This window comes from Protopterus annectens, chromosome 9.part0 (assembly GCF_019279795.1).
Source record: "Protopterus annectens isolate FY-2018-M chromosome 9.part0, PAN1.0, whole genome shotgun sequence".
NCBI lineage: Eukaryota > Metazoa > Chordata > Ceratodontiformes > Protopteridae > Protopterus > Protopterus annectens.
Window position 1 is genome coordinate 418,100,154 of NC_056743.1, and position 20,349 is coordinate 418,120,502.

Genomic DNA, 20,349 nt, shown 5'->3' on the forward strand with positions numbered 1-20,349 from the left:
TCATAATTGAATTTTTATTTTGTGTTAGCTTTTACTATATATTTTTTTTTTTCACAAAGGCTGTAATCAACCTGCAGCCATTTTGGAATCAGTCAGGATTCATCCTCATCATTCAGTTGAATGTGGGATATCTTCTGAGCAGATATCCATATGGTTTTGGGAATTGACATTGGCAAGTAGTGTAGCTGAAGTTTATGGGTCCTGTGCTTGTCCGCCATGTTAGGTGGTGGCTGTGAGTTCTGTGTTGGTCAAGCATCATAACTGGCGGCTATGGGTCCTATGCAGGCTAAGCATTATAGCTATAGCAGTGTTTTTTGTGCTGCTGGCCAGATATCGGAAATGATTGTGAGTGCTGGGCTGATCAGTTATCACAGCTGGTGGTTGTGGGTACTGGGCTAGTTGAAATTGGTGGCTGTCAATTCTGTGCTGGTCAGGTATCCTAGATGGTGGCTGTGTGATCTGTGCTGCACAGAATTCATTTTTTTGCCACCTCTCTCTGCTGTTTTGGCCTTTCCAGTTGTCCGCAGATGTTTCAAATAAGCTGGGGCTGGCAGAAATCTAAATACCGCCCCTGCCAGATGCCTGGGCTTTAGGACTTTATCCGTCTATTGCATAGTGATGGCTGAGAACAGAATTCATCTTGATCATCTGCTTGGGTATGGGGACTTTGCTGGACAAATATAGTTGGTGACTGTGGGTATTTTGCAAGACATATATATTGATGGTTGTGGGATGTGGCATTGGCAGATAAAATAGTTGACTATGGTTTCTCTGTCAAGTTTCATGGCTGGTTGGTGCAGTACTGTGCTAGTCAGGTATTAGAGCTTGTGACTGGGGGTCTTGGTCATGACTGATGTATTGAATCATGATAAAACAAAATGGGAAGTATTCTTGTGGAACTGATTTATTCACATCAAAATATTTGATGGTGCTAGGTCCTCAACCACCAGATTAATAGCTACTAATGCCAGGTCCCGCAGTCCGGTATCATAGGTACTGGCTGTGAGCATATATAGGGCATGCTTCATACTAATGCCATGTCCCGCAGTCCGGTATCATAGATGCAGGCTGTGAGCATGTGTAGGGCATGCTTCATACTAATGCCAGGTTCCACAGTCTGGTATCATAGGTACTGACTGTGAGCATATGTAGGGCATACCTCATACTAATGCCAGGTCCCACATTCTTAGGTACTGGCTGTGAGCATATGTAGGATGCTACTCCGGGTCAAGGTCATACCAGCCTGGGCTACATGATAAGAGAGCTCTTCCATGTCTCTTTTCATGTAGTCCATGGAGGTACGTCTCAGGTCATTCACACCAACATGAACAATGACCGTCATATTTGTACTTGTTCTGGAGTGACCTGAGTGCTTGTGTTATGTAGCGGATTCTGGCTCCCAACTAGCAGCTAACACCAACCTTCTGCTTGTCCAGCCTAGTGAGTGAGACGTCAGTGTGCTTGACTACAGTGTCACCTATTACTAGTGTGTTAAGTATGTTATTTCGCCTTAAGGGCTGTGCTTGTGCAGCACACTGATTTTGTGTTTTATGTGTTGTCTGGTTTATGACAGGAGGTGCAGGTTGTTTGGGTGTCTGCTTTGAATGTCTCTGATGCTTTTGCAGGTTTTTATTTAAAGCCTCCGAGTATGATTTTTGTATTTGTGTGTATTTTTTACCAGTGCTGTTTTAGTAGGTCTGTGGCTGGAGGTGTGGTGCAAGTGTTAACCTTCTCCTCTTGACTGTCTGTTCCAGTCTTGGGTGGAGACAGCTTAGCTTCCACTTTGGCTGTATAATTGCGTCTCTCGCATATGTTAGTGTTTTGTGGTCGAGGGTTGTTTGTGTACACAAGGCAGTTGTAACATTGCCTCAGGATACCCAGATTCACCAGCTGGACTGGAGAGTACACCTGAAATTGCCCTTTGGTCCTATGTATGCATATGTAGGGCATGCTTCATACTAATACCAGGTCCCGCAGTCTGGTATCATAGGTGTTGGCTGTGAACATATGTAGGACATGCTTCATACTAATGTTAGGTCCCACAGTTCGGTATCATAGGTGCTGACTGTGAGCATGTGTAGGACGTGCTTCATACTAATGCCAGGTCCCACAGTCCGGTATCATAGGTGCTGGCTGTGAGCATGTGTAGGGCATGCTTCATATTAATGCCAGGTCCCGCAGTCCAGTATCATAGATACTGGTTGTGAGCATATGTAGGGCATGCTTCATACTAATGCCAGGTCCCGCAGTCCACTATCATAGGTGCTGGCTGTGAGCATATGTAGGGCATGCTTCATACTAATGCCAGGTCCAGCAATCCGGTATCATAGGTGCTGGCTGTGAGCATATGTAGGGCATGCTTCATACTGTGTTTCAGTCTTGCTTTGTGTATTTACAAATCTGTTAATTTGATGGGTGACATTTTAGTCCATGGTCCATGGCAGAGGCAATACAGGTAAATACAAGTAGAGACAAAAGTAAATTAGATTATTCATAGTCCGTCATTTCCCATCAATGTAATAAATATCTGGATGAAGCATTATTTCATACAGTGATTTTGCAGATTACTAATACGTTGTTTTCATCTCTTCTTTCAAGGATGTGGACTTTTCCTAATTGAGATTACTTCCTATTATTTATTATGGCAACACTAAATTTACTTGTCTGACTGGTAAGTCATTCACTAATTTTTCTTGCCTTTTATAATCCATGATGCCAACATTAAAAGATAAATGTTTTTTGATTTGAGTGATGGCAGATGGTATTTATTTTCACTTTTCAAGAATCTAGTGTAAGATGCCATTTTTCGAAGTACGTAAAAATGATTTAAAATGAAAATCTCTAATTTTGTTTTCAGTCGGATGTTATTTTTATGTGGTATGTATAATGTAAAACTTATTTCTTAGACGATATGCATGTCATAAACCCGTAAAAAGAATAAGATGGGGCGCCCTTTATTCAGTGTTACCCTGTCATAACTAGAATGTGATAGCAGTTCTTCCTCAGATCCTTTTCTTTTAGCATTTCTGACTCATTAACATGAAAGGTGGTTGTGAATTCTTTTAACTTTCTTTGAAGTCATTCATACTCTTTTTAGATTTGTCCAAGACCTCTCTGAAATCTGGCAGGAAGGAATGGATTGCTTTTTATGACTTTTTCTGAAGAGGAACGAGTGTTTTTAATAAACAGGTAGATAACCGTTTTATGTTCCACGTTGCTGTTTTTGTAAGCACAGCAGGATGCTGCTGCTTGTTGTTAGTTTATGCCCACTAGTAAAGGCAGTGATCCCACATACTGATGGGTCAGACAGCATCCATACACAGACATAACTCAACATAAAAAGCTGTCTCACGTTTGCTATTTACAAAAGTATCCACCCTGCAGTTATGTTTCACAGTCTCACTTCACATTCTTGAAATCAAAATAATCATTACAGTTCAGTACCCAGGTTATGCATATGTTTTTAATGAGGTTTGAACCAAGTTTAGAACTTAACTTTTACATTGCAAACCTTTTACTTGGCCACTTTGGCATTGCACACACAAACTGAAACTTTCAACTTACTTCATGTCTATTTACGTAATGAGTAAAGCAAAAACATCACTCTTGTGCTATCGAACGTTTTTCTTAAGCAGTAAATTACGTATCAGGATTAGCATCAAGTGCTAAAACAAAAGAGAATGTTCTAACAGCACTAGGTCTGCTTACTTAAATGAAGATAGTAGGACCTGCACTTTTGAACAGGAGTACATTGCTGACTTTAAACAGAATACAGTGAGTATGCATAAGCCAGTTTGAGCTTCACATTTATTTATTTATTTATTTGCATTTGTTTACCGGGATGATCGACTGGGCCATAGCGAGCCCATTTTCAGTGGAGATCCGGGGAGAAAAGCTCCACATAAAACTAACATACAGTGGAAACAGTTGAGTTAGCAGTTTGATAAGGCAGTCATAGCTAACTATTACATACATTAGAGAATTCTCATTAACAGTTAAGAAACACAGCAAAAGCTAGCTACATTAATCACAGTATAATAAAAGTTATGCTTTCACAGATGAATAAGGGTAGAGGCTAGTTATTAGCAACTACAGAAGTTGCAGTATAGTATAGGTCATTATTAGCAACTACATTGGTTACAACATAAAATAAGAGATTGTGTTGAATGACCTTTAAGATGCCATTAGGTATAATTTGAAACATGTTGACCATTAAATAGTCTTACTGCATTACTAAAGTTAAATACTTATAAATCTATGTACTGCTTGATTTATTGTAAGGTTAAGACAAGAGAGTAAATTTCAGTTATATTTACCAGTTCATATTTCTTAAGCATTGCCATTCTAATTGCTACATTATTGTAACGGGTATGTAGATTTGGGCATGGGTAGGTAAGCTTTTACAGGCTGCCTAATACAGACATAGGTGCCAAGTCAGGGGTATATTTTTGATTTCCCATCCAGTAGTCCAAGATGCACTTGAACTGGGATAGGTAAAAACTCTGGTTCACATGGACAGGAAGCCTGTTCCAGAGAAGGGATAATCTCAGACACATACCTGTTTTTCCAACATGTCCTAGTTATGTTGCATATGAAGTTTAGGTTCTTAGATCAGGTAATTTTTGTACTATTGTTTTGCAGCTGTGCAGCAGGTCCATCAGAGTTGGACTAGAGGATGCTTTGTAGGCCAGGCAGAGATTGCCTTCCAGCACTTTGTAGGAGACAGAGTACAAGGCTAGGGCCTTGCGTCAGTTTGTGTAAGACATGCTTATGACCTGTTTTCATTTTGTGAGGAACCTTTGTGGATGCTCTAATTGTTGCATATGCCTGATCAGGTACATACCAAAGGGGTCATTGTACTCCGTGATGGCTCTGGTGAGGACCTAGATGCTATACCTTTGCTTATAAGTTTCATAACATAGAATGATTTTCTTACTACCATGGACACATGATGGTCAAAGGCCAGGTTAACTGTCTACATGCATTCCTCAATCCCTGACCATTGGATCTATTCGTAAGGGTGTGTTATCATTTTGGTAGTTTCTAGCTGTAGCAACCAAAGGATACTAATATGCATTTCTTGGCACTTAGTTTTAGACCTTGGCTCCATCACCAGTCTTTGGTCTGTGTCAAGCTTTCTTTGAAGGATTTTGTGACTGTACCTTGTTTGCAGTCCTCTGCAAACGTGGTCAACCAGAGACCCTTGAAGCTCGCCATGACTTCAGAGAAGTTGATACCAAAAAGGAGCAATCCCAGCACCAAGCCTTGAGGGACTCTGCTAGTGACAGGCCTTTTTGTGGAGGCAGACATCCCTATCATAATTTCTTGGGTCCTGTCTTTGAGGCAGCAGGCTGGCCAGCATGTGACCATAAGGGTTTATAAATAATTTCATGACAGTTTGTCTACAGGGCTCACTTTTTAGATTTTTTTACTGGTTAATTGGGTAATTTGTTTAAAAGCCTTTTCTGATTGCTTGTAGTCATCTAAACCTGTTTTAAGTGCATTTTTTACTGTTTTTACCTTATCTTTTCAAAAAACATTTTCCCTTGTTTCCCACCTTTGTAAGCTAGTATAGTCCAGTTTTCAGGCTAGTGCTGAATTCAGGGCTGTGTTACAAGTTTCTGAGTTGCCCTTACCTTACTTGGATAGAAGGAGGTTTCTCTGTTCACCTGCGAGAGAGGGAGCTTTGAGCAGCCATGTGTCCCAGGAGGAGTGGTTCCAGGCCACAAGTTAGTAGTTTATAGGCCATTTTGGGCTAATTTCTATCTCTTTCATTTCCCTGCTGTAAAAACCCTGTTTGCACAGTTTTGCATGTCCGGGCAGCGCCGGTTACCTAGGGCTAAATTATTCCCGGCTCCACCAAGTCTCCTCTCCAGTTTTTCCTTTGACAGTAGTCTTAACTCTCAACCTAAGCACTTAAAAAGCATCCTACAGTCCAGCACTTGCTCAGACCTAATAGCAAGCACTAATATACCCAGACACTTGATTGCCCAGCAGGGCAAGGCTCATTATTCACTCCTCACCAATCAAGCGACTAAGCAGCTCACCCTACTATTCAGGCATGACCAAAGGGCAATTTTCAGGTTTACTCCCCAGTCCAGCTGGTGAACCTGGGTATCCTAAGGCAATCTTACAACTGCCTCATGTACACAGACAACCCTCTCCTCCTACCACAAAACATTAACATATGCAAGAGATGCAATTATATAGCTAAATTGGAGGCTAAGCTCTCTCCACCCAAGACTGGAACAGGCAGTCATGAGGAGAAGGTTAACACTTGCACTACACCTCCAGCCTCACATAGACATAATAAACCAACACTGGCAAAAAATACACATAAATACACAAAGTCATGCTCTGAGGCACTAAATAAAAACCTGCAAAAGCATCAGAGACCTCCATAGCAGACACCCAAAAACCTGCACCTCCTGTCACAAACCAGACAACACATAAAACACAAAATCAGTGTGCCCCACAATCACAGCCCTTAAGGTGAAGTAACATACTTAACACACTAGTAATAGGCAACTCTATAGTCAGGCACACTGACGTCCCACTCACTAGGCTGGACAAGGCAAAGGTTACTGTTAGCTGCCTGTCGGGAGCCAGAATCCACCACATAACACAAGCACTCAGGTTACTGCAGAACAAGTACAAATGTGACTGTCATTGTTCATTTTGGTGTGAATGACCTGAGACTTACCTCCCTGGACTACATGAAAAGAGACATGGAAGAGCTCTCTGATCATGTAGCCCAGGTGGGTATGACCCTGACCCTGAGTAGCATCCTGCCCTCACCAAGAATGATAGTGCAGTATAAAGAAAAATGATTAATTTCAACAATTGGCTAAGCTTCTGGTGTCATTCAAAGGGGATCCAGTCTCTCTCAGCCTGGGACGACATGCTCGACAAGCCTCGATGCTTCGCAAGAGATGGCTTGCACCTGTCACCCCAGGCTTTCGAATACTGGCCAAGGCTCTTGCTGCCCCCATAGCGCCTTTTTTAGGCAAGGCTTAGAAGTCAAACCCACCTCCGTTAACAGCAGAAATAAAAAAATGAGGGTCATGCTACTCAGTGCCAGGAGTTTAAATCTCAGAATGCATGCGCTCAAAGCACTCCTCAGTCTGGAGAACGTCGACATCTGTGCAGTAACTGAAACCTGGTTCAAGGCTCCACAGAGCACCCCAGCACTACCGGGCTATAACTCATGCCACACATTTTGGCCACAGAACATGGACCAAAACACAAAAGGAGGGGGTGTATCCATATTCATCAAGGATACCCACACGTCCAGGTTAGTGGCGCAGCATGATACCTCTGAGATCATCCATGTGCAACTAACATCAGGCAAATCTGCAATGCAAATTGTGGCCTACTACAAATCACCCTCCATGACCCAGGACCACCACTCCACCTTTCTGGAGACACTGGAAAACATGAAGGTCCTATCGAACACCCTGGTATTGGGCAATTTAAATTACCCTACTATTAACTGGGAAAACTACTCAAGTACAAACTACCAGGTCCAGAGCTTTCTGGAATTTATCAACTCAGATGCCCTGGATCAGCTGGTAAACTCCCCTACCAGAGGTGAAAACATATTGGACCTGGTCATCACCAACATGGGTGACAGGTGTTCTGCACCGGAGGTCAACCTGTCACTGGTTAGATCAGACCATAAATTAATCACTCTGGATGTCCACACCACACCACCACCCCCAACCAAGGAAACCACAGTGAAAAACTTTTCCATAGCAAACTTCACCTTACTTAAGTGAGAGGTGGTAAGTTTCACAGCCCCCACGCTAAAGGATAACAGTGTCCAAGATGCAGGAACCTTTACAAATGCACTCTTGAGCACCTACAAAGATGCATGGATTGTGCCATCCCTAGCAAAACCAAGACTCACTCCCCTAAGAGAAGGAAAACCAGTCTGGTGGACCCCTGCATAAACAGGCTATACAATAGAAGGAGGAAATTAGCTCAGAAAAAAAGCAAATCCCAAGAAGGAAAGACATCCCTGATCAGTATCAGTAAGAAACTAAGGTCCCTCATAAAATCATCCAAGGCTAACTTTGAAAGAAAAATAGCCAAGGATTCGAAAGATAACCACAAAGCCTTCTTTAGCTATGTCAAGAAATTAAGTGGCAACTCGCAGATATGCTCTGAGCTAGTGCAGAATAGCAGAAAATATACTGAACCTACTGATATTGCCAACATCCTGGCAAATAGATTCACTGCAAACTTCACCCCCTCTCACTCCCAAAAGGGCCCACAACAATACCGGAAAAGTGTAGTGTCCCGGAAATCACAGACGCACAAAAGGACCTTACTGAGACGGACACCTGGTGTCAAAGTCATGGCTTCAAGCTAAATTCTAAAAAATGCATAGTCATCCAATTTGGGAAAAACAAAACAACCACGAATTACCACATAGGTGGCAGCCCCCTTAATGCAGAAGAGGTAATAAGAGATCTGGGGACCCAGGTAGATAGTAATCTCTCCTTTGACAATCATATTGCCAAAGTAGTTAGGAAATCCTTCTGTGTGGCCTATCTAATTACTAAAGGGTTCGCATCTAGAAATAAAGAGGTTATACTGCCCCTCTGCTCGTCACTCATTAGACCCATCATAGAGTACAATGCCTCATTTGGGATGTACCTCACAAAACATTTCAAACAGCTAGAAAGACTAGAAAAGTACCTCGCCAAGAGGATTACTGGCCTCGAACATATGTCCTATGCAGCCCGACTAAAAAAAACTCTGGCTGTACTCTGTGTCATATCTCTTACTCATAGGTGCACTCAGTGGCATATCTCTTACTCAGAGGTTATCTCTGCCTGACTTAAAAAGCCATGTCCAACTCCGAATTGATGGACATGCTCCAGCTAAAGAAATCCAAGTCACTGTGAGCCACGTGCTCTAGTGAGCTAAACCTCGCCACAACAATAAATAAAACATGCTGGAGGGATAGCTTCCTGTCACAGAGACTCCCCATGCTTTGGAACAAAATTCCAAATTACATCAGGCAGAGCCCCTCACTAACACACTTCAAGAGAAACCTTGACGAGTGGATGGGTAACAAAATACACCCCTGGGATCACTTCATTGGCTCTGCTTGACAGAGGATCAGTTAATTAATCAATGGGGTGGCAAAAGCCGACACATTCTGGCTAGGCTTATAAATGCCATCAGGCAGAAAGCCCAGTTACCTACTTATGAACCTATGAAAACAGCCCTTTCAAAAGCCAAAAGCACAGCGTCAGTGGGGCCAGATGGTGTCCCAGGCTATATCTTGCACAAACTACAGAACGAACTAACCCCCCACCTAAACAATACTGTTCAACCTTAGCCTCTCCACAGGCTATGTGCCCATAGAATGGCGCACAGCAATGGTTATTCTGCTCCGCAAAGGAGGGGCCACAACTGACCCTGGTAACTATCTTCCCATAAGCCTGACTAGCCTGGTCTGCAAGGCTGTAGAGCGCATCATCATGGAACTCGTTAACAAAGACATTGGAAACCTCCAAACACTTGACCTGACCCAGTTCAGCTTTAAGAACAGATCATGCCTACTAAACCTGGTTAACTTCTTCGAGACCATCACCAAGGCCATAGATGAGGGAAAGGTGGTTCACCCAGCCTACCTTGACCTCGCCAAGGCTTTTGACACCATTCCCCACTTGGGAATTGTAGAAAAACTCACCAGCCTGAACATAAACCCGTACGTCACGAGATCGGTTGCCAACTGGCTTACAGACTGGGAGCCATAACTGACTATCCTGCTGACACGGACGTTCTCCAAAAGGGCCTTACTGAGACGGACACCTGGTGTCAAAGTCATGGTCTCAAGCTAAATGCCAAAAAATGCATACTCATCCCGTTTGGGAAAAACAAAGCACCCATGAATTACCACATAGGTGGCAGTCCCCTTAATACAGAAGAGGTAATAAGAGATCTGGGGACCCAGGTAGATAGTAATCTCACCTTTGACAATCATATTGCCAAAGTAGTTGGGAAATCCTTCTATGTAGTCCATCTAATTACTAAAGGATTCACATCTACAACTAGAGGTTATAGTGCCCCTCTACTCGTCACTCATCAGACCCATCATAGAGTACAATGCCCCATTTGGGATGTACCTCACAAGACACTTCCAACAGCTGGAAAGACCACAAAAGTCCTTACCAAGAGGATTACTGGCCTCAAACATTTGTCCTATGCAGCCCGACTGGAAAAGCTCCGGCTGTACTCAGTGGCATATCACTTACTCAGAGGTGATCTCTGCCTGACTTACAAAGCCATGTCCAACTCAATTGATGGACATGCTCCACCTAAAGAAATCCAAATCACTGCTAGCCACTCGCTCTAGTGAGCTAAACCTTGCCACAACAATAAAAATAACATGCTGGAGAGAGAGATTCCTGTCAGAGACTCCCCATGCTTTGGAACATAATTCCTAACTACATTAGGCAGAGCCCCTCACTAACACTCTTCAAGAGAAACCTTGAGTGGATGGGTAACAGAAAATACACCCCTGGGATCACTTCATTGGCTCTTCTTGACAGAGGCTCAGTTAATCAATGGGGTGGTGAAAGCTGACACACTGGCTAGGCTTATAAATGCCCTCGGGCAGATAACCTAGTACCTACCTATAAATACAGTTGCTCAATATTATTTTTATAAAGCTGTACTAATTTTTCAACTGAATGTATCTGCAATGTTTCTATCTATGAAGCTTTTTACACAGGGCCTCTGCTGAAAAGGAGTTTTTGTTGCCCAGTCGGACTTTACCAGTAAATAAAGGCAATAAATAAATAAAGAATATCCCTATAAGTAAGCCTAGAGTACAGTAGGGAGAGCATAAAGTATGAGAGACAAGGCCACTAACAAGGAGAGCAGAAACACCATGGAAGAAGAATATATAGTAAGAGCACATCTTTCAGAGAGGTAAACACACTGCAGTAATTATTCACAAAACCCCAGGCAATGACAGGTGTCCATCAACAATACAGGTAAGGGTAGTACTTGTAGATGCATATAAATGGAAGGGGGAATGTACAAGCACCCACCCAGAGAACAGTGGATGTTTCAGACCCACAAGAAGACAAAATGGCCAACCCCTAGGTTGGGATTGACATAATGGTTAAAATGTTTACCTCACAGACACACAAGGTACAGCGTTTGATTCTCACTGTTGAAGGGAAATTGTCTAGGGTTAAAATGGCCTTCAGGGGTAGCTAGCCTAATATTTGCCTATTAACATAAGATCCTTCATACTTCACCATCGCCAGATAAGCGAACAGTAAGAAGAACTAGAGGTAGAGCAAAGTGGTCACTGCAACAGCACTTGATGAGAAGACCTCCTCATGACCATTTCCCAGAGCCTGAAGCCATGCCTAAGCATGCTGTACATGGACCAACTCAGCCATGTCACTATAGTCTCTATATTACACACTGCTAAGATGTGACCTGTGTTTGGCATACAAAGCATTCTCTGACCCATTACTGATGGATTTACTGCACACAAGTCAAACAGCATCAGAAATACTCAGTCTAGGGCTCTAAAACTCTTCTGCAATGTCAAAAAAAAAGTTTGGAATGACAGGTATATCTCACAGAAGATAACAGTGCTCTGGAACAGACTCCCTATCCATATAAAACAAAATTCATCCCTGCCTTTCTTCAAGCTCAACTTAGATCTGTGGATGGGAAATGGAAAATTTACCCGAGGAATGGCTCTGTGCTAGTAATGGATAAAGGCAGCTCCTAAATGCTTTATCCCATGGGTAGGTCCCATCTAATTATCTGTGGTATCTTATTTATTCTCATTAGGGGTAATGTACAGATGTTATGTGATCCTATCTCGCCTACATTCTGTACTGATGGGCTCGGAGCCGATCCTCGGCTCCGACTCGGCATGCTATGCTATAGAGCGAAGCCTCTCATTGGCTGAGCAATTCTCTATCCCAGGATGCACCACCACTAATCCCCCAGATCTCGTTTGCCGCTTACAAGCTAGGACGTGGTCTCAACTTGGCTGAGCTAAGTGCTGTTTTTTTCTAAAGTTTTCCTGTCAGGAAATTCTCTATTCTTACCCAAAAGCTGTTTTAACAGCTATTGTTGTATGCGTGTTTTTTGATATAATTTTGTGGTAAATTTGTGTGTTTGTTTAGGGAAAGGTTTCCCGTTTAAGTTAGAGGGGCCTTCCCCTATTACTTAGCAAGTTTCTCTTTTTTTAAGGAGGTCAAGTACCTGTTTAAGTTAGAGGGTTCTTGGACCTCCTTTTTGGTGTTTGTGATATTTGTATCGTAAAAAAAAAAAATAAAAAAAAATAATATATTTTTATATTGTTGTTTAAAATCTTTGTTTTGCTGACCAGATAGTGATTTTTTCCACGATTATAGTGACTGTTTTAGAGACATTATGTCCAAAGAACATAGACCCTCAGGGTTCAAGAAGTGCACAAGGTGCAATTATAAAATGTCTATAACCGATGACCACTCCTCGTGCGTATATTGTTTAGGCGCCAAGCACTTACAGGAGTCCTGCAGCGTGTGTCACGCCTTTTCCTCTAGAGTCCTCCAAGAGAGGAAGAATAAATTAATCTTGAAAGTGCTGATTAAACCCTCCTTCGAGGAGGCCTTATCTTCCTCATCCTCTCAAACTAAGAAAAAGAAAGCGTCGGCTCCGACCAGCCCGTCGGAACCGACTACTAAGAAATCCAGGCAGGCTTCTCCATCGGCTCCACGGACTTCGGAGCCGAGGGCGGAACAGTCTGCCTCGATGCCCCCAGTCTCGACTCCTCTGGTTTCGGAGCCAATGACTGGGGCTTCGAGAGGCGGGTCACCTTCATCGGCTCCACTGATTTTGGAGCCGATGAGGGTTGCCGGCTCAGACTCTTCCCCTTCGGCGCCGAAGCCCTCCTCGGCACCGAGGGAAATTGTTTTGGGATCTCCCTCAGCACTGATACTGGTTGAGTCCATTCGGAGCCGGTCCTCCAGTCCTTTGGAGCCGATGGAGAAGTCGGTTCGGACCCGATCGGTTTCCTCTAGATCTTCCAAGATGTCTGATTCGGACATCGACAGGGTGCTCCTAAGACTGTTTCAGTCTCCTGTGTTCCAGAAATTAGTTTCGGCTCCAGCCCATTCGGCTTCGGAGCTGATGGCCCACCCTGTAGTTCTGGTTCCTCCTCCAACAGCTTCGGCACCGTTGGAGCCGGTGCTGGTGGAGCCGATGGAGGTTTTCGGGTCTGCTCTGACCCTTACTCCAACCCCGGCTCTCGAGTCGGAGTTCGGTACACGGACCTCCTCTGTTGGCCCCGGGGGGGACGCTTCGGGACTGATGTTTTAGGTTCTGAGCCTTCCTCTCGGTGTGTCGGCTGCGGGGGTACCGTCTACTGTTGTGGCCACGGGGGTTGGACCCTCCCAGGATTTTGGTGGTCCAGCCTTCAGGGCCATGAGGAGTGCGTTAGCCAAATCTTCTTTGGCTACCTCCACGGTCTCACCAGCACCTTCCCTACATACGGAGACTGTGTCTTTGGCAGTCCCCCTGTCATTAGACAGCGGAGCCCCGGGGCCTGAGGTCACCCCCACTGGGGGTTCCCCCCCTCCTGGAGGTCCCTCTGAAGCTTCTTCAGAGGAACCCCCAAGGAAAAGATCGTGCAAGAGGAAGCACGTCGACTCCCCCGATGAGTCTCTCACGTCAGACACTGATCTTGATGACGTGGAGGGGTCCCCTAAGTCGTCCTCAGATGTCTCCTTTGCAGACATCTTGGAAGCCCTCAAACAACAAGGCGGCTGGCATTCCAAACCCCCTTCTGCTGACGAGTCAGTGTTCCTTAAGGCCTTCGGGGCTCAGCCCTCTGCCTCCTGGGTGTCTCCGCCCTTCGAGCTCCTAGATTTGATCTGTCGAAGGGCGTGGGAACATCCAGATTCTGTGGAACCGGTGCCTGCTCGCCCAAATAAGTTCCTATCAGCACCCCCAGAGAAGGAGTTTTTGACAAAAGGTGTGGCTGTAGATGCCTTGGTGGTGGCATCTGCTACCCAACAAGATGTAGCAGAGGCTTTGACGTCCGTCCATCCTCCTAATAAGGAGTCTAAAAGCATGGATCGGTACGGGAAGCGCACCCTCAGTTCAGCGGCCTTTACCTTAAGGTACCTGTACTATTTAACGCACTTCACCAGGTTTCAGAGGGATCTGATCAAGGAGCTTTCAGATACCCTCTTGGGTAACCTACCTGAGCAGCTGGCCCAGACGGTTGGCTCTCAGTTGGCTACACTGTCATCGATATCAAACTCGTCCATGAGGCTCATTTCATATGTGGCCGAAGGGGCGAGTAGAGCGGCAGTATGGGTATTGCTCTCTGGAGGCAAGCCTGGCTCCGCCTGTGTCATTTTGCGGAAGCCTTTAAGTCTTCCTTTGCCGACGCTCCTTTGATGGGTCCTCTTTGTTTGGACCCAAGGTAAAGGACACATTGACCGCCAAGCGAGCAAGAAGGTAAGACTTTGACTGCCGTGGGCACGATTTTCCACTCCCTTTCGGCCTTATCCCAAGGCGAAAAGAGGAGGAAAATGTGGTTCCATAGATCCCAGAAGTCTTATCCTCGCAGCAGGACGATCCCCTTCTAGAGGCAGAGGAGGGAAATTTTTCTGGAAGACGCCGTCCCAGAGGCGGCAGAGGCCCCTGCAACACTGGAGACCGCGAGTCCTTTCGTGGCTCTTCAGCCTTCCACAATCCCTGAAGGATTGCCCGACTGTGCAGCTCGAGCCAGTCGGGGTCGTTCGAGGCACCTAAAAGCCTGGGAAGGTATCACTCAGGACCGATGGGTGCTTCGAATTATCGCCGGAGGTTACGCCATCCCTTTTTCTCACTCCCCACCTCGACCCAAAAAAATCCCGGACCCGCCACCCAGTCAACAGGAAATTGCAGCCTTAGAAGTCTCAAAGCTGCTTCGAAAAGGAGTCATCCAACCGGTCCCCGCAGACCAGATCGGATTAGGGACTTACTCAAGATTCTTTTTGGTGCCAAAAAAGACCGGGGACTTGAGGCCCATTTTGGATCTCAGCATTCTAAACTGTTCAGTCAAAAAGTCCAAGTTCCGAATGGTCACCTTACAATCCATTCTCCCACTGCTGGAGAAAGGTGTTTGGATGTGCTCCATAGATCTCAAGGACGCCTATTACCACATTCTGGTAGATCAGGCGTCCAGGAGACATTTGCGCTTCAGCCTAGGAGACAGTCATTTTCAGTTCCGCGCGCTGCCCTTTGGTCTCACCACAGCCCCCAGGGTGTTCACCAAATGTTTGGCGGTCGTGACTGCTCACCTGAGGAGTGTAGGATTCCAGGTGTTTCCGTATTTGGACGACTGGCTCCTAACTGCCACCTCCAGACGTCTACTATTGCAGAACCTACAAGCCACAATATCACTAGGCGCTTCCCTTGGAATCACCTTCAGTTGGCCAAAGTCTGTGTTGCTGCCATCTCAACGCATAAAATTCATCAGAGTAGAAATAGACTCAAACCGAATGCGGGTCTATCTTCCTACAGAAAGGATACAAACCATACAAGCTCAAGTCCGAGCCTTGCTTTTCGGATCCAAAGCTCCAGCCAGGATGGTCTTGTAACTATTGGGATCTGTGTCAGCCATGGTTCTTCTAGTCCCCCTAGCAAGGTTGCATATGAGAATTCTCCAGTGGCTTCTTTCGACACTGGTCCTTTCAGGATCTCCCACTCAGTCACCTCATACGGATCACGGAAACCTGCAAACGGGACCTTCGCTGGTGGCTGGTGCCCTCCAATCTGGATCAGGGTCGACCTTTTGTTCCACCTCCTCCTATGGCCAATTTGACCACGGACGCCTCCCAGATGGGGTGGGGGGGGGCATTCCCTGGGCAGGTCAGTCCAAGGCAAATGGCATTCAGAAGAGAGTCTTCTTCATATCAACATTTTGGAAATGAGGGCGGTGCTTCTATCTCTACAAGCCCTCCACGATTACCTCCCACAGGGCGTAATTGCCGTTCACTCCGACAACATGTCAGTGGTCTGGTATCTGAACAAGCAGGGAGGAACCAGATCCTACCCTCTTTGCAGAGAGGCCATGAGAGTCTGGGAATGGGCGGTTGGCGACCAGACGTTTTCTGATAGCAACTCATATCCCTGGCAAATCCAACGTGATAGCCGACAGACTGAGCAGAACTATCCTCTCTCCTCACGAGTGGTCTCTGAACAATGCAGTGACAACTCAGATCTTCAGCAAATGGGGAATTCCTTGTTGCGACCTCTTCGCAACCCAATGCGAAGTGCAGAAAGTTCTTCTCCCTCACTCCAGCTCCGGGAGAGAGTCCTATGGACGCACTAGCCCATCCTTGGCTTGCTATACGCCTTCCTCCCGGTTCCCCTCCTTCCCAGAGTGATCCAAAAGGCGTCTCACTTGGGGAGCAAAATGATCTTAGTTGCTCCTTACTGGCCTTGTCAGGTATGGTTCCCCTATCTTCGGAAATATGCACTGGACGGTCCATGGTTCCTGGATCAGATCCCAGACCTATTAATTCATCAGTCGGGACTACTCCACCAGTCCCTTCACACTTTGAAGTTAACAGCTTGGCTCCTCCTCTTCCGACTATAGTCAGGGATCATACCTTAGACCCAGAAGTCATACATATCTTATCTTGGCCCACAAGTCTGCCACTAAGAAATTGTATACTAGCAAATGGAAGAGATTTGCTATTTGGGCTCAACTCCGGGGTCTGGATCCCATCACTATTCCTGTATCGGAAGTCCTAAAATTTCTAACTTCCCTTTTCAATCAAGGTTCTTCAGTCTCTACCATCAAGGTCCAATTGGCAGCTATTTCTAATTTTCATGAATCTATAAACCCACCTTTAATGAGCAACAGATTGTGTAAAACCTTCATGAAAGGTGCTGCGCTTTTACGACCTCTGATTTCTCATCCTGCTCCTCTGTGGGATCTCGATGTGGTGTTACGTGCCTTAACCTCCTCCCCCTTCGAACTGGCAGCAACATGTGATTTGAAATTTCTATCTTGGAAAACTGCTTTTCTAGTCGTGATTACTTCTGCCAAAAGGGTTTCAGAGCTTCAAGCTCTATCTGTAAAACCACCGTACCTGGTTTTTCACAAAGATAGAGTATCTCTCAGGCCTAATCCATCCTTTGTCCCTAAAGTTTGTTCCAGTTTTTGCCTGCAACAGTCATTAGAACTTCCAGATGTTCTTCATCTCACATTGCTGCAGTCCTTACATATGGGTAGTCCGCTGTCCTCGGTCGGCCCAAATACCAAAGTATTAGGCTGGTCGGGGTCGGGCAAAACTGACGTCAGGGCGTCAGGGTACAAAAGCGCATGACCGACGTCATATCCTCAGTCTTTTTTGCCGCATGGTCCGATGCAGAAGCAGCGTTGCAAGTGCTGTTCGGCGTTCTGAAATTTTTCGAGTTCGGAGTTTCAGACCGAATCCAAGTTGGCTAAGTACCCCGTTGGGGAATATTTTGGTTTTTTCTTGCCTCAGTGTATTACCGGATGTCAGAAAAAGTGAATAACTGTATTTCTTGTGGGAAGCAGATACCGCATAGGGATTATCATTCTTTGTGCATTCCTTGTTTGGGGCCTGAGCACGACGTTGTCGGGTGTCGCTTTTGCTAGGTTCAATAAGCGCACTATTAAGCGAGGTTAGATTGTGCTAGGCTGGTCTTTGGTAAGCGGTGCAATTATAATATGCCGTCGGACTCTCCGCACCCGCTTCTCTTGAGCGCTTAAAGACAAAACAGTTAAACCCAGGCAAGATGAGTCGTCCGTTCTGGGCGCCGTTTCTTTAGAGCTTCAGTGGAACCGGTGGTTCCGACTTCTGTGGATTCTCAGGGGAGACTTTGATTTTGCAGGATGTGGCCTCTCAAGAGGCAGGTCAGGCTGAAGGGGCTTCTCAGGTTACTGTACTCCCTCCCTTCCTAGGGTGGTTAGGCCCTCTCCTTCTGTTTCCAAGGCTTCTCCCAGAGGCAGGCCAGGTTTAGCTTCTGTTGGTGTCACTCCTAGTTCAGCAGGGTCTATGCCTAAGAAGCACATGCTTAAAATGGCAGAAGATTTGATTACTCTGATTAGAGGTTCTTTGCCCCCTCCTGATAAGAGGCCTAGGGTGGAGCCAGAGTTGGGAAGTTTTGAGCAGGCTTCGGATGTTTCAGAGTCTTCGGCTGAAGACTTGCAGGAGTACTCTCCTTATTCTGATTCTGATGCAGATGATTCCACTCCTTCTGCTTCTCCTCCAGAGGATTTTTCTTTTTCAGAGACACTTCATTCTATGAGGGAACATTTTAAGTGAGAAGGTCTATACATCTTCTACCTTAGCTATGAGGGCTTTGAATTGCCAGTTTCATATGTTGAAATATCAAAACTTTCTTCTTTTTCAATTGAAGTCTAAGGTGGATGCTCTGGCGGAAGGCATTGAGTGTAAAGAATTACAAGATTTGGTGCATGTCTCTGAACAGGTGGGTAAGCATTCATTACAATGTGGTTTTGATGCTGTGCAGGCCTCATCTAGGGTGGCTGCCACTGGTTCAGTTCTTCGCAGGCACGCCTGGCTGAAGGATCAGAATTTATCTGACCATGTTAAGACAAGGATTTTGGATGCTCCTTTGCAGTCTGATGTGTTGTTTGGTTCACCTGTGGAGTCAGTCTTGAAGAAAATGGAAGACAAGGCTAAGTCTATGCAGGCTGTTAAAGATTTTTGCAAGTTCAGCCTCCAGTTTAGTAGGAATTGGCCTGCTAAGGGGTGGACGTATCCTTCTTATGATTCTCAGTCTAGGGTAGATCTAGGCGTGGTAGGGGCAGAGCTCAGAGTTCTTTCAGACCTAGAACAGGAGTTCACCTGCACAATCTTCGGTGAGGGCAGGGGCCAGTCCTTTCGTAAACAGGCCCAATGACCTACTTTTCAGCTGCCAGATCCTTCTTGTCTGGCAGCACCTTTGGGAGGAAGGTTGGCACTCTTCAAGGAAAATTGGATTTTGATTACCCAAGACAAATGGGTATTGGATATCATACACCAAGGTTACAAGTTTTATTTCCATACCTTGCCTCCTTTCAAAGGCATGCCAGACGTTCCTCCTCAGCAAAGACTAGAGGCTCACAAACAAATTTCTCTACTACTTCAAATAGGGGCCATACAACCTGTCCCTCTGCCAGAAGTGGGCCTAGGATTTTATTCTCGCCTGTTTCTAGTACCAAAGAAAGGGAACACGTGGAGACCAATTTTGGATTTATCTATCCTCAACACATATCTGGACATTCCCAAGTTCAAAATGTTGACGTTACAACAGCTTTTACCTCTGCTGGGCAAAGATCACTGGATGGTGACTCTGGATCTCAAGGAGGCTTACCTTCATGTTCCTATCGGGCTCAGTTGCAGGAAGTATCTGCATTTTCGGGCTGGGACTTTTCATTATCAGTTCTCTGCATTGCCCTTTGGCTTATCTACTGCGCCCAGAGTGTTCACCCAAGGTTCTGGCTCCAGTGGTAGCTTTCTTCAGGCTAAGAGGAATACAAATCTATCCTTATTTGGACGATTGCCTGATTCTGGCCCAAGGAAAGGACGAACTTCTTCATCATTTACAGTATGTGATGGCAGTGTTAAGATGCCTGGGGTATTCTGTGAACGAAATAAAGTCCAGTCTAGTACCCTCTCAGGACATGTGCTTTCTGGGTGTGAGACTGAATACAGCATCCCAGATGGCCTTTTTGACCCCAGACAAACAAAAGAATCTTTCCCTTTACTTCCACCAATTGTCTCGTCAGTCCAGGCTGACTGCAAGGACAGTCCTTCAAGCCTTGGGGTTCATGGCATCTTGTATTCTGGTACTTCCCAATGCCAAACTGCATATGAGGAAGCTACAATGGTATCTCAAAAATGTATGGACACTGCCAAGATTTGGACACTGTCATTCAGATAATACCTTGCATTCAAAAGGAATTTTTGTGGTGGGCTCAGGAATGTCACCTAAACAAGGGACTCTCTGTGACCCGACCAGAGGCGAGTCAGATTTTAACGACAGATGCCTCAGACAAAGCTTGGGAGCTCCTCTAAATGGAAAATGGGTACAAGACACGTGGCCTGCCAGACTTCAACATTTACATATCAACTTGAAGGAGATGTTAGCAGTCCAATTTGCATTGATAGCTTTCAAGGATTTACTTCTTCCAGGGCAGGTGTTGATTCAAACAGACAACACAACTGTCATGTGGTACATCAACAAGCAAGGGGGACGCATTCATATCCTCTATGCAGACAAGCAATGATTTTGTGGGAGACTGCTCTCAGTTTACAGCTAAATCTTCAGGCAAGGTTT